We start from the raw sequence: 6,663 nt of genomic DNA, 5'->3' as shown, positions 1-6,663 counted from the left end.
TTTCTAGTATTTATTCATACTAATTGGAATTAATCCATTTTAAAATAATGATGGATTGAGATTTATCAATATTTCTCAATAACTTTTTGTTAGTCTGGGCTAGAACCAAGCAACTTGGCCTAACCCCTAGCCACCAGTCACTTTGCATCCTTTGGGGTTAGGCATCGTGCCATGCAGTATGCATGGCACCCAAGCCTCTCGCTTGGCCACATGGCCCTTAGCCACTTGTTGCCTCGTATCTCCTAGAGCAAGACGCCACATCATGCACATGACTTGGCACCTTTTAGGCCCAGGTGTTATGCTTAGGCCTAATATCAAGTATTTATTAGGCAGGGTTTATGGTTTAGGATCAAAACTTGAACTTTTTGGATTTTTTTAATGAGCCTAGGCTTTGTATGTCGCCCTTTTGTTCTGGGCATTGTGCTTAGAGCCAAACCTATGTGCATGTCTTGATAACCGTTGGGCCTAAACCTAATATTAAACAATGTTTAGGCACGGGGCAAAAACTGACCTTTAATATATTTTTTTTGGTGCCTCGTGAACTCAAGCACATTGTATATGCCCAATGTAAGGCCAAACAACATAGTGTTCTTAAAGCTTAAGCATTGTGACCTAGCTTAGTGTCGGGAATTGCCTAGCACCCTACACCCGACACCATCTTGATGTCTATTGGGCCTTGGAATCATGGTTTGAGCCTTACTCGAGCATTGATTGGGCTTGGGCTTATAGATTGGATCTAACACCTGACCCTTTAAATTTGTTTTACTAAACCTAGTGTCTGTCTCCTGCACTTAATGCTAGGTGCAATTGTTTACTAAATTAAGGCATTTTAGTTAGGCTTTTTAGTTTGGATCCAAAGTGTCAGGGACTCTAGGCATCTTACCTTTGAGGAGTTAGGTATTCCTTGATTTATTTCATGTAATACAAAAGACTTTATTTGTAAGTCTATACTTCACCTATACCCTTAGGTGTACAAAAGCCTCTCATGACATACCACATTTCCATCTTATTAACTCATGTGAGGATATTTATGCCTTATTAATTTTTGTGCAAAAGGTATTTATTCATCATTAATGTATTGTAAGAGATATTTATTTCTCATTAATATTATCAAGAAATGACTTTTCAACTCCTTTATTCAAGTAAGAGGACAAAAATTAGGAGGTATAAATACCGGTTGAACCATTTAGGTAAAAGGTTCATAATTTTTTGTATTCTCAGCATCAACACATAACATTATTTTCTCCTATAAAGCATTCATTACATACCAAAACTAGAGTAGACAACCTTATTATTGGGGTTTAATGCTCTTTTGTATATTATTGCACTCTATCTCTATAAATATATTAAATTAAATATATAAGAGTCTTCAAATCTATCAAAAAAGAGTGTTATACAAGTATTTGGCTTGTTACATCAAGCTACTATTTTTTTAAGATGTGGAGAATGGATCAAATTTCAAGAAAACTTGATTAATCTCAAAATCTAACCACAAAAAACCTTATTTCTAATCATCTTGAATTTTAAAACATCATCAATTAGTTTTGTCTGTAGAAAACTAATCAAAATATCGTAAGTTATTTAGAGCTTATTTTTGACATTTCTAAGGCACTCCATAACAAACAATCAAGACACACTTGGGTTAGAACGCAGGATGGATGTTCCTGTCATGACAGCCATTGTTTCTCAACCAAAACTTCAACAACTTATTAATCAAGTGCATTTCCTCATTCAAGCAATGCTAGTAACCTTTAGACAAAATTAAGTCTTGCCATCTCAATAAATTTTGATACCTTGAGCAATACACAATGCTCCAAAGTCATCGTAACCAACCATTCTTAGATAGAATTACTTTAAAGAGAGTGTTTTGCTTTAGCGTTCACCAAGTCCTTCAAATGGTCACTCACGCCATTATAATACCTATGTATAAAGTGGGTACCCTAGACGGTCTCCCTCTAATTATTGTGTGATTGATATTAGTTACCCATCATTCCATTTTACACAAAACTCTTTGGGCTCTCCAAAATCCCATTAGATAAAGGATTAAGAGATGGTCAATATTTGAACGCATCTAAAAAAATGCCCTTGTTAAGTTTAGGGTTCTTCTTTGTCAAGATGGGTATTGAACATTTGAATCCATCAAGATTATATTTATAGAAACAAATAAGTTTGAATAACTATGATAGCCTTGCCAACCCAATGAAACATGTGCAAAACTTGTGAAGTAGCTCAGCGTTGGTCATTTATAATAGTGACACAATATATAAGATACTCCATATAACTTTTTGGGGACCTGTGCATACCTAGTATAACAATTTAAGGTCAGTTTCCATTAGAGGCTTTAATGACCTTTACATTAATCTAGCAGGGTGTTTCAGCACCAGTATACCCACAAAGAGAAAATCTACAGAGTAATTTAGTGTTATCTATATAAAGATCAAGTCCATGCAGATATAATTAAAGAGGCTTAATGAGAAGATGCTCAAAATAAAAGAGTTACTTGAGCTAATACCCTTAGAGGCCTTGAAAATCATATATAAGTGAGAGATAAAAGTGTTATGGTACGAGCCTCTCTATGTTTACCAAGATAACTAATTTAAAAGACCTTCTAAGCAGAATTATTCTCTTACTAGGAATCAAATCTAGAGGAAAAACTAGAAGGAACCAACTCATAGATGTTTGGTGTATCCTAAAAGGTTTAACACTCTCTTAAATCAAAATAGGATAACTCATTTAAATTTATCTAGATAGTCAAGACAAGCACTTATCACCTAAAATATAAAAGGGAAGAATCTCCTTCACACTTGACATTCAGATTATCTCAAAATATAGTGTAATGGATATAAATGTAAAATTCTTTTTTAAAAAATATATTATATTTTTGTTATAGTTTCTATCACCTCATCATCAAAGAGTTCTCTGACCTCCCACTCTCTAGTATGTCTTAGATCAATATAACTCTCTAGTGAGGCTTTCATGTCTTACGCTATTGCTAGGAATGCCTGACCCCTCCCACTTTTCAGTATGATCTCGGATCAATGTAAACGTGGAAGCAGTAATCTAATGGAATCTCCACTATGCGCTGGATGTATCTTGGCAATTTCTTCATCAGTCATCGCAGTCATTTGCAGGAACAATTTTGCAATATCGGCACCCATGTATGTTCAAATCTGGAATTTGAGCCAAAGCCTGTGGATGAATGAGATAGAAGGAAAAACAGAAGAAACAAAGGTAACCTTTTTAGGTGCTCAACACCAGATTACAAGATTCGGAAGGTAAAAGCACGCTTGTAACAACTACAAACCTGCAGGATACTTTGCACAACTTTGGAAGAAGTACAAGTGATAGTAGGAACAAGCTCTTGAGCGTGAGCTTTTGTCTCAAGTGAGGTGTTAATGTAGATAACATGCAAAGATGGAGGAGACCCTGAAGCGGCTCCAAGATAATTCATTTAAGGAGGAGTAGATGCAGGATCTGCTAAAGAACCACCAATTCGCTCATTTGACATCCTGTACACACCAACCTGCAGTAGTAATGCCACGAGGAAAGAAAATTATGAATTTCTTTGATGGTATGTTACACCGACACCACAGTTAATCTGTAATTCTGTGTACAAAATTCAAAAACATGATACGACGTAAGAATGTTTTACAGTAACATCATTTTATGCATCATCATCCATATAAAACACAACAAACGGTGCTTGATACCAGTAAAGAAATGACCAAGGAAACCGACACAAGAAAAACGAGCAACAAGAATGAAATACCTCTCCAAAGCCAGCTTGATCAAGGGTTGCACGCACATTTTCTGACATAAAATCCACACCCAAAACAGTGATGAACTTGCACCCGCCTTCAGCCATCTCAACAGCACTATCTGCCATGACCAACGAATCAGATATGTGGATGTGAGGCCAGTGCTTCTGTGCAGCAGTCAAGATACCTTGAACTTCAGGATCCATGCAAGAAAGAGAAACAACACCAATTTTCTTCTCCTTTAACACATTGACAATCTCTTGAACCTTAGATTCATCCGGGAACAAGTATCTTGCCTGCAATTAAACTAAAATAAACTTTGGATTTTAATGAAGACAGAAATTTTATCACCAACAGCATAAACAACTAGTCCAAGTTAAATCATTTAAAGACATCATTACTAAAATCCTTGCCCCACTCTCCCAGTTGCTAATCCAGAATAGAAATGCAGAGACATCTCTCTTATAAATGCCTCTAGCCTATAAAAGAAACCCGCAGGCCCTGGCAGAATCTGACTAACCCAAAAAAGAAAAAAAAAAAAACAGAGAATGTAATAACAATTAAGAACAAAAAAGAAAAAAGAGGAAGAGGAAAATCATTAGCCTTTATTAAACATGAACAAGAATAGTCCTAGAGAAATTTAATTACAGAACCTCTAAGAATATCATCTCAAAATTCACTCTACAGTACCCAGGACCTATAAGGATTGTCGAGGAGACCGGGGGGGACGGAGCTGCTATAAGCAGTCTACAACATTTGTAAAAATTACACTACTGATCTCTTCAATAGTTTTGTTCTACAATCCTAATCTCATTTGTCCAATTCTACACCAAACTTGCTTTCTCTTTTGCACAAAATCCAATCAATACGAAGAGAAGTTGGAAAGTTTAATCCTAACCTGAGCCTCAGCATAACTCCCCTTCGCCTGAGCCGCATCAGAACCAACAATCAGGGATGGAAACGGATCAAAATCCTTCTTCCCGTCTCTTTCAGCCACCAATATCCTCACTCTCTTTTGCATAATAACCAAAACATTATGCCAAGTATTCACTCTCGACCTCGCTCCACCATGCAATCCAATATTCAAAGCTGCCAAATCCTCTGTTGTCACCTTCAAAACCTCCTCTGGAAGCGCCCCATCAAGCACCCAAATTAAGCAAGCACAAAAACCTCTTGTAATCTCTGAGTCACTATCAGCCCAAAACATCATTTTACCATATTTGTCTAACTGTGCCTCCAACCAGACCTGGGCAGTACAGCCCATGACCCGATTGGAATCGACCCGGGAAGAGTCTGGTAGTGGAGAGAGGAGGGTTGCATAGTGGAGGAGGCGTTTAACACGGTCGATTGGTTGAGAGAGGGACTTGAACTCGGTGATTAAATGGTGGAGCTTACTTGGGACAAGCTCAGTTGTCCGTGAAGGGGAGAAGTTGACTGCTGTGCAGGTTAAAGGTGAGAAATTTGAAGGTTTTGGGTTTGAAGGTGGTGAGTGGATGCAATTAAGAGATTTGAAGGAGGAGAAAGGAAGAAGTTTGGATTTTTCGAAGGGGAAAAATGGGTTTTTCTTGGTGGGTTTAGGGTTTGGTGAGATGGTTGTTTTTATGGAGGAGATTGTTGCAGTTGCGGAGGAATACATGGTGGTGGTGTTTGCGGGTTCTTGAAGTGTGTGTGAAGCAGAAAAAAGGGCTGGCTATGTATGGAAAGCAGAGAGAGGATGGAGGGTCTTCTGTTAGTATTATTGCAAGGCCAGAAACAGAGACAGAGAGAGAATCTGAACAGCTAAGAAGGGAAAACAATCTGAAAGGAGGCGCGAAACATCATCAACCCCGAGAAAATAGAAACTTCCAAGATTTTTTATTTTTCAAATCTGACCATAAAACAAATAAATAAATAAAGCACACTGTTATCAAATTGCATGCGTTTCTCTTCGCAATCGGATAAAGGATGGCTCTTAGGCGGTGTTATTAAATTTAAGGAGTATATGATTTGATCGCAATGTAGATTATTTAAGTTCTAAATTTATGTAATATATTATTATTTTAATATTAAAAAACATTATTTTTATTTTTTAAATTAAATTATACTTTTTAATTGTCTTTAAATTTATTAAGTTATTCAGATCATATAAAATATTTTTTTATGGGTTAATTTCAAATTAGAATTAAAATAAAATAAGGTAAAAAAATTAAAATTAACTCACTTACATTAAGTTCAATAGTAACATTAAAAATTTCTTTGAGATCTAAGCGTTTTTTTTTATATTCAAAAAACTTATTTGTCATTAAACTAGTTATATCTAATCATATAATTTTTTAATAGGAAACATATAATAAAATTAAAAGTGATTATTATTATCTATATTTTATTTATTTTTGTTGGAATTAATTTTGAAAGCTAGAAAAATGTGAAATTTAAGTTTTTTAAAGAGAACTGTAAGCGCAAGAAAATAAAATAAGAAATTATAGCTATTATTAGTCTTCTAATAAAATAACTTGTTTAATCAATTGAGCTAATAATTATTAAGAAATTATTAGCTAAAGAATAATTAAAATAAAAATATTTGAGTCAAAATCCACGTGAGAGATGTCCCGCGTCATTATCTATCATGTTATCACGACATTCAGCACTCCATCTCTTATTATCCACACCATCTTCTTGTTAATAATCATTCAAAATGCACACAATGATTATATTATTATATTAAAATATTTACAACAACTTATGTCTGGTTTAATTATCAGAATGAAATGTCTGAAATACAATTAGTTATTAAAATAGAGGAATTATAATGAGATTTTGGAATATTTAATGCCTCATTTGAAATAATAAAAAGGGATATTTAAACTTCTTAACGCTTTTTTTTTAAGATAAAAATGAAAAAGTATTATAAAAATGATTTCATTAA

General features: G+C 34.9%; 1 pseudogene; it reads right to left on the bottom strand.

The window, feature by feature from the left end:
• Positions 1 to 2,758: 2,758 nt before the first annotated feature.
• LOC105136716 (quinolinate synthase, chloroplastic-like) lies at positions 2,759 to 5,652 on the bottom strand (annotated as a pseudogene).
• Between the last annotated feature and the right edge of the window lie 1,011 nt (positions 5,653 to 6,663).

Source organism: Populus euphratica, unplaced genomic scaffold, assembly GCF_000495115.2.
Source record: "Populus euphratica unplaced genomic scaffold, PopEup_1.0 scaffold60.1, whole genome shotgun sequence".
NCBI classification, from domain to species: Eukaryota; Viridiplantae; Streptophyta; class Magnoliopsida; order Malpighiales; family Salicaceae; genus Populus; species Populus euphratica.
The sequence above is the reverse complement of the archived record's forward strand: the minus strand, read 5'-3'. Positions and strand labels throughout refer to the sequence as shown.